The sequence below is a fragment of the Triticum urartu genome, chromosome 2 (genome assembly GCF_003073215.2).
Source record: "Triticum urartu cultivar G1812 chromosome 2, Tu2.1, whole genome shotgun sequence".
Classification (NCBI taxonomy): domain Eukaryota; kingdom Viridiplantae; phylum Streptophyta; class Magnoliopsida; order Poales; family Poaceae; genus Triticum; species Triticum urartu.
Window position 1 is genome coordinate 112,179,238 of NC_053023.1, and position 17,540 is coordinate 112,196,777.

Here is a 17,540-nt window from a genome sequence, read left to right on the forward strand (position 1 = left end):
ATGATGTAGTCGAACACAACGTGATTCAAATCACCGATGATCTTAGCACCGAACGGACGATGCCTCCGCGTTCAACACATGTACGGAACGGATGACGTCTCCTCCTTTCTTGATCCAGCAAGGGGGGAAGAGAGGTTGATGAAGATCCAGCAGCACGACGGCGTGGTGGTGGATGCAGGGCGTCACAGTAGCAGGGCTTCGCCTATACTACGAGAGAGAGACGTAACGGGGAGAGAGGAAGCACCAAAGGCTGAGGTTTGAAGTCCTCCCTCTCCTCAACTATATATAGGAGGGCCAAGGGGGGGTGGTGCGCAGCCTAGGAGATCTGATCTCCTAGGTGCGGCGGCCAGGGGAGGGTTTCCCTCCCCCCCAAGGCACCTCGGGGTGCCTTCCACCACTTGGACTCCTCCTTGGTGGAAACCCTAGGCGCATGGGCCTAGTAGGGCTGGTGCTACTTGCCCGAGACTCGATCGTTGGTATCCCAATACCTTGTTCAATCTCGTTACCGGCAAGTCACTTTACTCGTACCGTAATGCATGATCCCGTGATCAACCACTTGGTCACCTTGAGCTCATAATGATGATGCATTACCGAGTGGGCCCAGTGATACCTCTCCGTTTATATGGAGTGACAAATCCTAGTCTCGATCCGTGTCAACCCAACAGACACTTTCGGAGATACCTGTAATGCACCTTTATAGTCACCCAGTTACGTTGTGACGTTTGATACACCCAAAGCACTCCTACGGTATCCGGGAGTTACACGATCTCATGGTCAAAGGAAAAGGTACTTGACATTGGAAAAGCTCTAGCAAACGAACTACACGATCTTTGTGCTATGCTTAGGTTTGGGTCTTGTCCATCACATCATTCTCCTAATGATGTGATCCCGTTATCAATGACATCCAATGTCCGTAGCCAGGAAATCATGACTATCTGTTGATCAACGAGCTAGTCAACTAGAGGCTTACCAGGGACATATTATGGTCTATGTATTCACACGTGTATTACGCTTTCCGGATAATACAGTTATAGCATGAATAAAGACAATTATCATGAACAAAGAAATATAATAGTAATGCTTTTATTATTGCCTCTAGGGCATATTTCCAACAGTCTCCCACTTGCACTAGAGTCAATAATCTAGTTACATTGTGATGAATCGAACACCCATGGAATTCTGGTGTTGATCATGTTTTGCCCTAGGGAGAGGTTTAGTCAATGGATCTGCTACATTCAGGTCCGTATGTACTTTACAAATCTCTATGTCTCCATTTTGAACATTTTCACGAATGGAGTTGAAGCGACGCTTGATGTGCCTTGTCTTCTTGTGAAACATGGGCTCCTTGGCAAGTGCAATAGCTCCAGTGTTGTCACAAAAGAGTTTGATTGGCCCCGACGCATTGGGTATGACTCCTAGGTCGGTGATGAACTCCTTCACCCATATTGCTTCATGTGCTGCCTCCGAGGCTGCCATGTATTCCGCTTCACATGTAGATCCCGCCATGACGCTCTGTTTGCAGCTGCACCAGCTCACTGCTCCACCATTCAACATATACACGTATCCGGTTTGTGACTTAGAGTCATCCAGATTTGTGTCGAAGCTAGCGTCGACGTAACCCTTTACGACGAGCTCTTCGTCACCTCCATAAACGAGAAACATTTCCTTAGTCCTTTTCAGGTACTTCAGGATATTCTTGACCGCTGTCCAGTGTTCCTTGCCGGGATTACTTTGGTACCTTCCTACCAAACTTACGGCAAGGTTTACATCAGGTCTGGTACACAGCATGGCATACATAATAGAACCTATGGCTGAGGCATAGGGGATGATACTCATCTCTTCTATCTCTTCTGCCGTGGTCGGGCATTGAGCTGAGCTCAATCTCATACCTTGCAAAACAGGCAAGAACCCTTTCTTGGACTGATCCATTTTGAACTTCTTCAAAATCTTATCAAGGTATGTGCTTTGTGAAAGACCTATGAGGCGTCTTGATCTATCCCTATAGATCTTGATGCCTAATATATAAGCAGCTTCTCCAAGGTCCTTCATTGAAAAACTCTTATTCAAGTAGGCCTTGATGCTGTCCAAGAGTTCTATATCATTTCCCATCAAAAGTATGTCATCTACATATAGTATGAGAAATGCTACAGAGCTCCCACTCACTTTCTTGTAAACGCAGGCTTCTCCATAAGTCTGCGTAAACCCAAACGCTTTGATCATCTCATCAAAGCGAATGTTCCAACTCCGAGATGCTTGCACCAGCCCATAAATCGAGCGTTGGAGCTTGCACACCTTGTCAGCATTCTTAGGATCGACAAAACCTTCCGGCTGCATCATATACAACTCTTCCTTAAGGAAACCATTAAGGAATGCCGTTTTGATGTCCATTTGCCATATCTCATAATCGTAGAATGCGGCAATTGCTAACATGATTCGGACGGACTTTAGCTTCGCTACCGGTGAGAAAGTCTCATCGTAGTCAATTCCTTGAACTTGTCGATAACCCTTAGCGACAAGCCGAGCTTTATAGATGGTCACATTACCATCCGCGTCTGTCTTCTTCTTAAAGATCCATTTATTTTCTATGGCTCGCCGTTCAATGGGAAAGTCAGTCAAAGTCCATACTTCATTTTCATACATGGATCCTATCTCGGATTTCATGGCTTCTAGCCATTTGTCGGAATCCGGGCCCGCCATCGCTTCTTCATAGTTCGAAGGTTCACTGTTGTCTAACATCATGATTTCCAAGACAGGGTTGCCGTACCACTCTGGTGCGGAACGTGTCCTTGTGGACCTTCGAATTTCAGTAGGAGCTTGATTAGAAGTATCTTGATCATCATCAATAACTTCCTCTCTAGTCGGTGCAGGCGCCTCAGGAACATTTTCTTGAGTTGCGCCATTTTCCGGTTCAAGAGGTAATACTTCATCAAGTTCTACTTTCCTCCCACTTACTTCTTTCGAGAGAAACTCTTTCTCTAGAAAGGATCCATTCTTGGCAACAAAGATCTTGCCTTCGGATCTGAGGTAGAAGATATACCCAATAGTTTCTTTAGGGTATCCTATGAAGACGCATTTTTCCGATTTGGGTTCGAGCTTTTCAGGTTGAAGTTTCCTGACATAAGCATCGCATCCCCAAACTTTTAGAAACGACAGCTTAGGTTTCTTCCCAAACCATAATTCAAACGGTGTCGTCTCAACGGATTTTGATGGTGCCCTATTTAAAGTGAATGCGGCAGTCTCTAAAGCATAGCCCCAAAAAGATAGCGGTAAGTCGGTAAGAGACATCATAGATCGCACCATATCTAATAGAGTGCGATGACGACGTTCGGACACACCATTTCGCTGAGGTGTTCCAGGCGGCGTGAGTTGTGAAACTATTCCACATTTTCTTAAGTGTGTGCCAAATTCATGAATCAAGTATTCTCCTCCACGATCTGATCGTAGAAACTTGATTTTCCTGTCACGTTGATTCTCAACTTCACTCTGAAATTCCTTGAACTTTTCAAAGGTTTCAGACTTGTGTTTCATTAAGTAGACATACCCATATCTACTTAAGTCATCAGTGAGGGTGAGAACATAACGATAGCCACCGCGAGCCTCAACACTCATTGGACCGCACACATCAGTATGTATGATTTCCAATAAGTTGGTTGCTCGCTCCATTGTTCCTGAGAACGGAGTCTTGGTCATTTTACCCATGAGGCATGGTTCGCACGTGTCAAATGATTCATAATCAAGAGACTCCAAAAGTCCATCTGCATGGAGCTTCTTCATGCGTTTGACACCTATGTGACCAAGGCGGCAGTGCCACAAGTATGTGGGACTATCATCATCAACCTTACATCTTTTGGTATCCACACTATGAATATGTGTAATATTACGTTCGAGATTCATTAAGAATAAACCATTGACCATCGGAGCATGACCATAAAACATATCTCTCATATAAATAGAACAACCATTGTTCTCAGATTTAAATGTGTAGCCATCTCGTATTAAACGAGATCCTGATACAATGTTCATGCTCAAACTTGGCACGAAATAACAATTATTGAGGTTTATAACTAATCCCGTAGGTAAATGTAGAGGTAGCGTGCCGACGGCGATCACATCGACCTTGGAACCATTCCCAACGCGCATCGTCACCTCGTCCCTCCCCAGTCTCTGTTTATTCTGCAGCTCCTGCTATGAGTTACAAATATGAGCAACGGCACCGGTATCAAATACCCAGGAGTTACTTCGAGTACTGGTAAGGTACACATCAATTACATGTATATCACATATACCTTTTGTTTTGCCGGCCTTCTTGTCCGCTAAATATTTGGGGCAGTTCCGCTTCCAGTGACCCTTCCCTTTGCAATAAAAGCACTGCGTCTCAGGCTTGGGTCCATACTTTGACTTCTTCTTCCCAGCAGCTTGCTTGCCGGGCGCGACAACTTCCTTGCCGTCCTTCTCAAAGTTCTTTTTACCCTTGCCCTTCTTGAACTTGGTGGTTTTATTGACCATCAACACTTGATGTTCCTTCTTGACTTCTACCTCTGCTGATTTCAGCATTGCAAATACTTCAGGAATGGTCTTTTCCATCCCCTGCATATTGAAGTTCATCACAAAGCTCTTGTAGCTTGGTGGAAGCGACTGGAGGATTCTGTCAATGACCGCATCATCCGGGAGATTAACTCCCAGCTGAGTCAAGCGGTTATGTAACCCAGACATAGTGAGTATGTGCTCACTGACAGAACTATTTTCCTGCATCTTACAGCTGAAGAATTTGTCGGAGACTTCATATCTCTCGACCCGGGCATGAGCTTGGAAAACCATTTTCAGCTCTTCGAACATCTCATATGCTCCATGTCTCTCAAAACGCTTTTGGAGCCCCGGCTCTAGGCTGTAAAGCATGCCGCACTGAACGAGGGAGTAGTCATCAGTACGTGTCTGCCAAGCGTTCATAGCGTCTTGGTTCTGTGGGACGGGTGGATCACCTAGCGGTGCTTGTAGGACATAATCTTTCTTGGCAGCTATGAGGATGATCCTCAGGTTCCGGACCCAGTCCGTATAGTTGCTGCCATCGTCTTTCAGCTTGGTTTTCTCTAGGAACGCGTTGAAATTGAATACAACGTTGGCCATTTGATCTACAGGACATATTGTAAAGATTTTAGACTAAGTTCATGATAATTAAGTTCATCTAATCAAATTATTAATGAACTCCCACTTAGATAGACATCCCTCTTCTAGTCATCTAAGTATAACATGATCCGAGTTGGCTAGGCCGTGTCCGATCATCACGTGACACGGACTAGTCAACGTCGGTGAACATCTTCATGTTGATCGTATCTTCTATACGACTCATGCTCGACCTTTCGGTCTTCTGTGTTCCGAGGCCATGTCTATGCACATGCTAGGCTCGTCAAGTCAACCTAAGTGTATTGCGTGTGTAAATCTGTCTTACACCCGTTGTATGTGAACGTAAGGATCTATCACACCCGATCATCACGTGGTGCTTCAAAACGACGAACTGTAGCAACGGTGCACAGTTAGGGGGAACACTTTCTTGAAATTATTATGAGGGATCATCTTATTTACTACCGTCGTTCTAAGCAAACAAGATGCAAAACATGATAAACATCACATGCAATCAAATAATAATAGTGACATGATATGGCCAATATCACATAGCTCCTTTGATCTCCATCTTGGGGCTACATGATCATCCTGTCACCGTCATACTCATCGACATGTAAGTTGTGATTCCTATTACAATAGCATGAACATCTCATACATCACATATAGATCATTCATCATTCATCACAACTTTGGCCATATCACATCACATAGCATACCCTGCAAAAACAAGTTAGACGTTCTCTAATTGTTGTTTGCATGTTTTACGTGGCTGCTATGGGTTTCTAGCAAGAACGTTTCTTACCTACGCAAAGACCACAACGTGATATGCCAATTGCTATTTACCCTTCATAAGGACCCTTTTCATCGAATCCGATCTGACTAAAGTAGGAGAGACAGACACCCGCTAGCCACCTTATGCAACTAGTGCATGTCAGTCGGTGGAACCTGTCTCACGTAAGAATACGTGTAAGGTCGGTCCGGGCCGCTTCATCCCACGATGCCGCCGAATCAAGATAAGACTAGTAACGGCAAGCATATTGAACAAAATCAACGCCCACATCTACTTTGTGTTCTACTCGTGCAAGAGAACTACGCATAGACCTAGCTCATGATGCCACTGTTGGGGAACGTTGCAGAAAACAAAAATTTTCCTACGGTTTCACCAAGATCCATCTAGGAGTTCATCTAGCAACGAGTGATTAGATGCATCTACGTACCTTGTAGATCGCGAGCGGAAGCGTTCAAAGAACGGGGATGATGTAGTCGAACACGACGTGATTCAAATCACCGATGATCTTAGCACCGAACGGACGATGCCTCCACGTTCAACACACGTACGGAACGGATGACGTCTCCTCCTTTCTTGATCCAGCAAGGGGGGAAGAGAGGTTGATGAAGATCCAGCAGCACGATGGCGTGGTGGTGGATGCAGGGCGTCACAGTAGCAGGGCTTCGCCTATACTACGAGAGAGAGACGTAACGGGGAGAGAGGAAGCACCAAAGGCTGAGGTTTGAAGTCCTCCCTCTCCTCAACTATATATAGGAGGGCCAAGGGGGGGTGGTGCGCAGCCTAGGAGATCTGATCTCCTAGGTGCGGCGGCCAGGGGAGGGTTTCCCTCCCCCCCAAGGCACCTCGGGGTGCTTTCCACCACTTGGACTCCTCCTTGGTGGAAACCCTAGGCGCATGGGCCTAGTAGGGCTGGTGCCCTTGGCCCATGTAGGCCAAGGCGCACCCCCTACAGCCCATGTGGCCCCCCGGGACAGGTGGCCCCACCCGGTGGGCCCCCAGGACCCCTCCGGTGGTCCCGGTACAATACCGATAACCCCGAAACTTGTCCCGATGGCCGAAACAGCACTTCCTATATATAATTCTTTACCTCCGGACCATTCCGGAACTCCTCGTGACGTCCGGGATCTCATCCGGGACTCCGAACAACATTCGGGTTACTGCATACACATATCTTCATAACCCTAGCGTCACTGAACCTTAAGTGTGTAGACCCTACGGGTTCGGGAGACAAGCAGACATGACCGAGACGACTCTCCAGTCAATAACCAACAGCGGGATCTGGATACCCATGTTAGCTCCCACATTCTCCACAATGATCTCATCAGATGAACCACGATGTCGAGGATTAATCAACCCCGTATACAATTCCCTTTGTCAATCGGTATGTTACTTGCCCGAGACTCGATCGTTGGTATCCCAATACCTTGTTCAATCTCGTTACCGGCAAGTCACTTTACTCGTACCGTAATGCATGATCCCGTGATCAACCACTTGGTCACCTTGAGCTCATAATGATGATGCATTACCGAGTGGGCCCAGTGATACCTCTCCGTTTATATGGAGTGACAAATCCCAGTCTCGATCCGTGTCAACCCAACAGACACTTTCGGAGATACCTGTAATGCACCTTTATAGTCACCCAGTTACGTTGTGACGTTTGATACACCCAAAGCACTCCTACGGTATCCGGGAGTTACACGATCTCATGGTCAAAGGAAAAGATACTTGACATTGGAAAAGCTCTAGCAAACGAACTACACGATCTTTGTGCTATGCTTAGGTTTGGGTCTTGTCCATCACATCATTCTCCTAATGATGTGATCCCGTTATCAATGACATCCAATGTCCATAGCCAGGAAATCATGACTATCTGTTGATCAACGAGCTAGTCAACTAGAGGCTTACCAGGGACATATTATGGTCTATGTATTCACACGTGTATTACGATTTCCGGATAATACAGTTATAGCATGAATAAAGACAATTATCATGAACAAAGAAATATAATAATAATGCTTTTATTATTGCCTCTAGGGCATATTTCCAACAATTATCGCTGCTCAGATAAATTAGATTTCAAGAAAGGTTAAACGAAACAATGGAAAGGAAATACGATTATCAGACTAAACAGAACAATGAAAAGAAAAATATGTTTAAACACATATTTTAGGGGTATATCCTTCCCAAGGACAAGAAGAGCATGATATCCATGACAAGAGCATGATATCCATGACAGGATATAATGTAGAAAACCCTTTAGGTAAGGGGAGAGAAATTTCATGACATTAGGCATACAACGGTGTTTGGATAATTGAGCAATAAACATTTAGCATTGGGCTTCAAATGTTCTTGTTGAAAATCGGAGTACCACAGACATGCTCCGAGATAGCATTGACATGGTCTTCAAGCATGTTCAGACTTTGGATACTCAAAGGATTCATCAGGAACAACTTATAGAATAAGTCTTACAATTTCCTCACAGAAGAATGGTTAACTTTGCTAAAAAGGAAGAACTATAACAATAGGTTCTCCAGCCAGGGGTGTTAGGCACGACATCACCTTACTAGGCTATACAAAGACCAATGTTATGGCTTTTGGAAAATGTTCCAACCATCATATTTGACCAAGTTTCCTATCTGATTGGGGTCAGGATACCTCGGACTCAGGATGCCTGAGAAGAAAATGTGCGACACAAATTGACAGGATGACATTGTAAGATTCTCGGGAAATGAACTGTGGAAGTGAGTTCCGAAACAAGAGTTCATCATTAAACCGAGAGGATGAGGAGGTGGCTGATGGACTCAACGACATTTCATTGAGATTCATAAAAGATGGATTTCCACAGTTATCTGAACAAGGAGGTAACACTTGTTAGAACAAATGATATAATAATGTATGCTCGAGGAAAACGTACACAGTTAAACATTGGTTGAACGGTGCACTCAAAATATGGGTTGGGTTGCACGACTAACGTTGGAATGGCGATTTAGCAACCAGCACACTAAATTGGAATTGTTTTCCATTAACTCAGAAGCAATAGGGTTGCTAGGAATATTAAATTCTTACAACAGAGTTCACTTATTGGTATTCCAGTTGGAACACGGGGACCAAGAAAATGATGGTGATGACGAGAACATCACTATACTAAGAATTATTAAGAGGTGGAGCAATTCTCACAACATCCTCGACATAACAGATGGTAATACTCCAAGGTAGAACATATCATAAGCTAGATAGCAAGGAAATCAAGATACAACATAAAACATGAACAAGTTTGTGTTGGGGGAAGGCAAGAATGTTGTCGATGATAAAAATATTCATCGAGGGGCAAGGATGGTATTTCTCATCCTGAATTCGACACACAACTTGGAAGAAGCCAAATTGTTGACAATGATTACGACAAATTTGTTGAGTGGTTTCATGAAGATGTAATCGATCGGTGATGACATCAAGTCAACGGAATGATGAAGCGAAAAGTTATTGAAATCATGGGTATGACACAAACTCGAAATCAAGCTTGTTGTTCAAGGACAATTGATACGACGAGGAATATCGACGTAAGATTAGCTCACCATCGAAGTTTTTTCTCTGGGAAGAAGGACCAGGTAGCACAGTTAAAATTGGCACGACAACAATATAGCCAAGCAGGCTAGGAATGATGTGATCGAGTTCAAACTCATAAGTAATGAAGGTTACCAAGAGTTGTTTAATCGCGGTGCGGACTTGAGTCGGTTATCGATGTCTTTGAGTGTTTAATAACTCAGAGCCCATGGAAAATTGGAATCAGTGAGAATGTAGCACTTGATGAAGAACTCATAAGAAGTTATGCAGTTCCATGATAATATTGAGATACCGGGGGGGGTAACACTCGATGACAGATCAAAGTAGAGGTTGGACTAGGGTAATGCTCTGCAAAAGACAAGTGCTCAAACTTGCACGAGAAATGGAATCAAGGAGAAAGATGGTCGAAACCACGTCCACAGATACAAGATGAACTTATAACAAGGGTATAATTATTTTAAGAGAAGCTTCCATGATAAGGTATACATCGTGTCCATGGGCATGAACACAAGGTTCAAGGTCGACTCCCACTTGTTCAACACATAACCTTTCATTCACCTCTCATATTTCGAAAATGACATTAGTTGTAATATTGAACTTTTTATCTAACATAACACCAGTAGAGTATGACCCGTAGTAGTTTCCGGGTTCACACAGATTCGAAAAGGCATAGGTTCAACCCATCTGGGCCTTTTAGGACATATACCACAAACTTCAGGAGCGAATAACTCAAGTTTGGGAGCAGAGCATGGTTGACAAAAGCAGGGGATACAATTTACCAAAGGCATTATGTATCCGATGAAAGGCTCACAAGTTTTAATGAATATGAAGGATGTTGTCGGACAAAATCCAACAAAGGATCTGGTGGTCCATAAGGGATCTGATGTGAGTATCGGTACTCAACCAGAGGAAGAAAGAATGCAAGGAGATCATATTATAGAAACAACTGACTAACTCAAAGCTCAGATGCAAAGGAATTATGAATTCCAAGACAAGGGACCAGAAGCAATGCTCTGATTAGGGATGGACAAGTTGAATAGCCTTAGGGGTACAAACGATGGCAATTTGGTTGGTCGAGATCCGCTCATGTTTGAAATGGCGTCTGAGCCGGAAGGATGAATTCAAAGATCTGGTTGAGGATTGCGAGCATTCGCAACATATTGAATCAACAGACTCAAATGATGATGACAAAGGATGCCAATAAGATTACCACACTTATGGGATTAATCATAATGAAAGCAAGCAAGAAATTCCAGAGCAATAGGTTGCTGAGGATCGGAAGATCGAATGGTATTTCGAAGACTTCTATGAAACACATGAACAACTAGGGACGAGTGGATACTCGGTAAGTGTGAGAAAGTATCCGTAGGGGTATTTCTGTGGCAAGGAACTACAAGACAGTGGTACAAGGGATTCTTAAAACTCGGAGAGCAATTCGATGCATCTTGTAACAACAAGAGAAACTCAGAGTAATGGTATGAACAACAAGTGTATGTCGTTATCCGTATGGATATATCGGTAGTAGGGAATTGAAAATGCAGGGGGCACAAGGGTCTCGGGAATGGTCGAAGAGTATCTTCAAAATCTTCTAGTGCAGTAGACGATCATCTGGAATGAGGGGCTCTCCAGGAGAAAGTATTATCGAGAACCTAAAGTTAGATTTAGTAAAACCATTTAAACCCGAATAGGAGAGAGATCAGAGTCCCAGAGTATAGACGAGGAATAAAAGATCTTAATACCACCCAATGGCGACGTGGGCCCGTAAGCCACACAGCCATGTTAGTAAAATAGTTTTCACTGACTAGACTCAACTTCGGCCAAGGAGTTTGGAAGGGGGCTTCCTACAGGTAGTCGGCTCTGAAACCAACTTGTGACGCCCCCGATTCAATCGTACACTAATCATACACTCAAACGTGTACGATCAAGATCAGGGACTCATGGGAAGATATCACAACACAACTGTACAAATAAAATAAGTCATACAAGCATCATATTACAAGCCAGGGGCCTCGAGGGCTCGAATATAAGAGCTCGATCATAGACGAGTCAGCGGAAGCAACAATATCTGAGTACAGACATAAGTTAAACAAGTTTGCCTTAAGAAGGCTAGCACAAACTGGGATACAGATCGAAAGAGGTGCAGGCCTCCTGCCTAGGATCCTCCTAACTACTCCTGGTCGTTGTCAACGGGCTGCACGTAGTAGTAGGCACCTCCCGAGTAGTAGTAGTCGTCGTCGACGGTGGCGTCTGGCTCCTGGGCTCTAACGTCTGGTCGCAACAATGGGGTATATAAAGGGGGAAAAGAGGAAGCAAAGCAACCGTGAGTACTCATCTAAAGTACTCGCAAGCAAGGAGCTACACTACAAATGTATGCATTTGTATCAAATGGAATAAGGCTATCATATGTGGACTGAAGTGCAGAATGCTGGAATAAGAGGGGGATAGCTAGTCCTATCGAAGACTACGCTTCTGGCCACCTCCATCTTGTAGCATGTAGAAGAGAGTAGATGGCAAGTTCACCAAGTAGCATCGTGTAGCATAATCCTAACGGGTGATCCTCCCCTCGTCGCCCCGTGAGAGAGCGAACACCGGTTGTATCTAGCACTTGGAAGGGTGTGTTTTATTAAGTATCCGGCTCTAGTTGTCATAAGGACAAGGTACAACTCCAAGTCGTCCTGTTACCAAAGATCACGGCTATTCGAATAGATTAACTTCCCTGTAGGGGTGCACCACATAACCCAACATGCTCGATCCCATTTGGCCGGACACACTTTTTTGGGTCATGCCCGGCCTCGGAAGATCAACATGTCGCAGCCCTACCTAGGCACAACAGAGAGGTCAGCACGCCGGTCTAAATCCTATGGCGCGGGGGTCTGGGCCCATCGCCCTTTGCACACCTGCATGTTGCGAACGCGGCCGGAAGCAGAACTAGCCCCCTTAATACAAGAGCAGGCTTACGGTCCAATCCGGCGCGCGCCGCTCAGTCGCTGATGTCACGAAGGCTTTGGCTGATACCACGACGTCGAGTGCCCATAACTGTCCCCGCGTAGATGGTTAGTGCGTATAGGCCAGTAGCCAGACTCAGATCAAATACCAAGATCTCGTTGAACGTGTTATCTTCAAATAACCGCGAACGCCGACCAGGGCCAGGCCCACCTCTCTCCTAGGTGGCCTCAACCTGCCCTGTCGCTTCGCCACAAAGATCCACACAGAGGGCTGTCGGGAAAGTATGTCCTTCCATCCCCCAATTCGTGAATCAACCGCGGGTACTCCTCGAGCCAACCCGACTTTAGTCATCACATGTATCATGTATAAAGTATATAGTATATACCCGTGATCACCTCCCGAGTGATCACGGCCCGATAGTATAGCATGGCAGACGGACAAGAATGTAGGGCCACTGATGATAAACTAGCATCCTATACTAAGCATTAGGATTGCAGGTAAAGATAACAACAGTAGTAGCAAGGACAGGCTATGCATCAGGATAGGATTAACGGAAAACGGTAACATGCTACACCCCTCTAATGCAAGCAGTAGAGAGAAGAATAGGCGATATCTGGTGATCAAAGGGGGGGGGCTTGCCTGGTTGCTCTGGCAAGAAGGGTCGTCAACACCGTAGTCGACAATAGGGGTACCGGCAGCGGTCTTGGGGGTCTACCGGAAAGAAGTAACGGAGGGGAACACAATAAACAACAGTGCAATTAAAGCATCACAAGGCATAACATGACAATACGCGGTGCTAGAGGTGCCCTAACGCGGTATGAGGTGGTACCGCCGAAGGGGGGAAACATCCGGGAAAATATCCCCGGGGTTTCGCGTTTTTAGACAGATGAATTGGAGGGAGAAAGTTGTGTGTTCGCCATGCTCGGGATGCGTGGCGGACGAACGGGCTGCGTATCCGGATTCGTCTCGTCGTTCTGAGCAACTTTTATGTACAAAGTTTTCCATCCGAGCTACGGTTTATTTTCTAAGATATTTCAAAGTTTTAAATGATATTCTAGATTTTCTTATTTATTTTTAATTTTGAAAATCAGCAGTTAAAACTGGGTGCACCCGGTGCAGTGCACCAAAGGTGCACCAGTGAGGCTGGCCAGTGGGTCTAGTCAACTGCTGACTCAGTGGTTGACTGGTCCACAGTTGACTAGTCAAAGGTCCTGCGGGACCCAGTTGAAATACTCCGTAATATTTTAACAATGTTTAGTTAATTCCTAATAGGCTTATTAGAGGGTGGCCCACCTGTCATAAAGCTATATCTAATCTAATAAAAAAATTAACTTAATCAACAAGGCCCATATGTCATAGTGTAGCAACTAAACTAACTAGTACTACCAATTAAATTAGTCCCTAATCTAATTTTCACGCTACAGCCGCCCACTGGTGGCTGTGCACACCCACGCACATAGCAAGGCCGCCGTGGCCATTAGCAGGAGAAAGTAGCGCACAACAGCGGCAACAGCTAACAATAGCAGTAGTGGTAGAGGCTAACCAGCTAACAACAGTGGGCAGTTGCTAAGCAGCGGCGGAAACAGAAGGCAGTAACAGGGGTGGCGCTAGGCGGCGGGCGGCAGCAGGGGCGGTGCTAGGCGATGGCCGGCAAGCAGCTGCAGGCGGAGGCAAGGCCAGGGACGGGCGCGTGCTGGCAGCAGTAGGCAACAGCAGCAGATGGCAGTTAAGCAGCAGCAGCTCACGCACGCACGTATGTACGCGGACACGCGAGCTCGGATGTGCTCAGGAACGACAAACAGCTACCGAATCGAGGCGGAGGACGGAGGGATCCGGAGGAGTTGCTCACCGCGAGACCATTGGCGCGCTCGGGAAGGGTTGGGGTGGACCGGAGAGGCGATGGTGATGGCGAGATGGCGACGGCCGAAGCGGAGGGAGGTGCCCGATCCGGCGATGGAGACCCCGCGGCTCGAGCTGGTTGGCAGGGATGGTGTGGACGAGAGCGGGGGGGGGCATGGACATCAAGAGGCGGCACGGGGGGTCCTCGGCGCATGGAAACGACGGCGGCCCATCGATGCCAAGCTCGGTTACGAGCTCCAGATCAAAACGAGGAAAGGGTAGAGGGAAATATCCCTAGGGTTCGGTTTACGGGCGTGGGGGCGTCGGCCTTACACTCCACGGGAGCCGGGGGATGGCTGGCATGCGTCATGGCGCAGCCACGGCCGGCGGATGGTCGCCACGAACCCCGCCTCCCTGTAGCAGAGGTTGGGGATGACCCCAGTTGGGCTGGGCCTAGTGCCCTGTTGCATTAGATCCCGTTAGCACGGAAGATTTTTGCTCTTTTCTCTTTTGTTTTTAGTTCTCTGTTATATTTGTCTCACCACAGATTCACATTTTATTTTATTACCAAATGAGTTTTGTTCAAGAAGAAAAAACTTGTCACATAAATACTGATCATTGTTTTGGAGAGGCACCCAAAGTTTCAAGTGGTTTGGGAAAGGTAAGACTACTTGTTAGAATTTTAAATGACCAAATTAAATGTTGCTGGTCCACCAAAATATTGCTAGGGCCAAAATAAAATTCCAATTTGATTTGATTTCTTCATAAAAATTATTTGAGGGTTATTTTCAATATCATGAAATCTTTTGTCTCTCTGTTTTGGTTGTTTTAGTGCATTTAAATATTATAAGAAATGTTGGTTTCTCCACCATTATTACTTATGAGTTATTTGTCACCTTTGGAACATTTTAGTTTTTATGTTTGAAAACTTTTATTGTTTGACTTGATTTTGAATTGAGTTCGAACGGGATTTAAATCATCGCGAGATTAACAATAGTAATCATGGTGACATGGCATCGTTAATAGTGGTTTACTGTAGCTTAAATATCCGAGTGTCACATTTGGAAACGTGATTTTCTCATCAGATAAGATCCAGGAGACTTGGACCCTCCATCAAGAAAGCCACGAGGGTGGAGGGCGCGCCCCCTCTAGGGCGCCCCCCCTGCCTTGTGGGCCCCTTGAAGGTCCATCGACGTACTTCTTCCTCCTATATATATCCACGTACCCGCAAATGATCGGGGACGGAGCCAAAAACCTAATTCCCCTGCCGCAACTTTCTGTATCCACGAGATTCCATCTTGGGGCCTGTTCCGGAGCTCCGCCGGAGGGGGCATCGATCACGGAGGGCTTCTACATCATCATCCAAGCCCCTCCGATGAAGTGTGAGTAGTTTATTTCAGACCTATGGGTCCATAGTTAGTAGCTAGATGGCTTCTTATCTCTTTATGGATCTCAATACAATGTTCTCCCCCTCTCTTGTGGACATCTATTCAATGTAATCTTCTTTTTGCGGTGTGTTTGTTGAGACCGATGAATTGTGGGTTTATGATCAAGTCTATCAATGTATAATATTTGAATCTTCTCTGAATTCTTTTATGTATGATTGGTTATCTTTGCAAGTCTCTTTGAATTATTAGTTTGGTTTGGCCTACTAGATTGGTTTTTCTTGCCATGGGAGAAGTGCTTAGCTTTGGGTTCGATCTTGCGGTGTCCTTTTCCAGTGATAGAAGGGGCAGCAAGGCACGTATTGTATTGTTGCCATCGAGGATAACAAGATGGGTTTTTTATCATATTGCATGAAACTATCCCTCTACATCATGTAATCTTGCTTAAGGCGTTACTCCGTTTTTAACTTAATACTCTAGATGCATCCTGGATAGCGGTCGATGAGTGGAGTAATAGTAGTAGATGCAGGCAGGAGTCGGTCTACTTGTCTCGGACATGATGCTTATATACATGATCATACCTAGAAATTCTCATAACTATGCTCAATTCTGTCAATTGCTCAACAGTAATTTGTTCACCCACCGTAGAATACTTATGCTCTTGAGAGAAGCCACTAGTGAAACCTATGGCCCCGGGTCTCTTTCTCATCATATCAATCTCCATCACTTTATTATTGCTTTTCTTTTACTTTGCTTTTACTTTTTACTTTGCATCTCTATACCAAAAATACCAAAAATATTATTTGTCAGATCTCACTTTCGTAAGTGACCGTGAAGGGATTGACAACCCCTAAGCGTGTTGGTTGCGTTGAGCTATTGTTTTTGTGTAGGTACGAGGGACTCGCGCGTAGCCTCCTACTGGATTGATACCTTGGTTCTCAAAAAATGAGGGAAATACTTACGCTACTTTGCTACATCATCCTCTCCTCTTCGGGGAAATCCAACGCAGTGCTCAAGAGGTAGCAAGAAGAATTTCTGGCGCCGTTGCCGGGGAGTCTGCACAAAAGTCAACATACAAAGTACCCATGACAATGCCTATCTCCCGCATTACATTATTTGCCATTTTCCTCTCGATTTCCTCTCCCCCACTTCACCCTTGCCGTTTTATTCGCCCTCTCTCTCTCTATTTGCCTCTTTTGCCCGTTTCCTTTTTGTTTGCTCGTGTGTTGGATTGCTTGTTTGTCGCGATGGCTCAAGATAATACTAAATTGTGTGACTTCACCAATACCAATAACAATGATTTTATTAGCACTCCGATTGCTCCTCTTACTGATGCTGAATCTTGTGAAATTAATGCTGCTTTGCTGAATCTTGTCATGAAAGATCCGTTCTCCGGCCTTCCTAGTGAAGATGCCGCTACCCATCTTAATAGCTTCATTGATTTGTGTGACATGCAAAAGAAGAAAGATGTCGATAATGATATTGTTAAATTGAAGCTATTTCCTTTTTCTCTTAGAGATCGTGCTAAAGCTTGGTTTTCATCTTTGCCTAAAAATAGTATTGATTCATGGAACAAGTGCAAAGATGCTTTTATCTCTAAGTATTTTCCTCCCGCTAAGATCATCTCTATTAGAAACGATATTATGAATTTTAAACAACTTGATCATGAACATGTTGCACAAGCTTGGGAGAGAATGAAATTAATGATACGTAATTGCCCTATCATGGTTTGAATTTGTGGATGATTATACAAAAAATTTATGCCAGATTGAATTTTGCTTCTAGAAATCTTTTAGATTCGGCCGCGGGAGGCACTTTTATGGAAATCACTTTAGGAGATGCTACTAAACTCCTAGATAATATTATGGTTAATTATTCTCAATGGCATACTGAAAGAT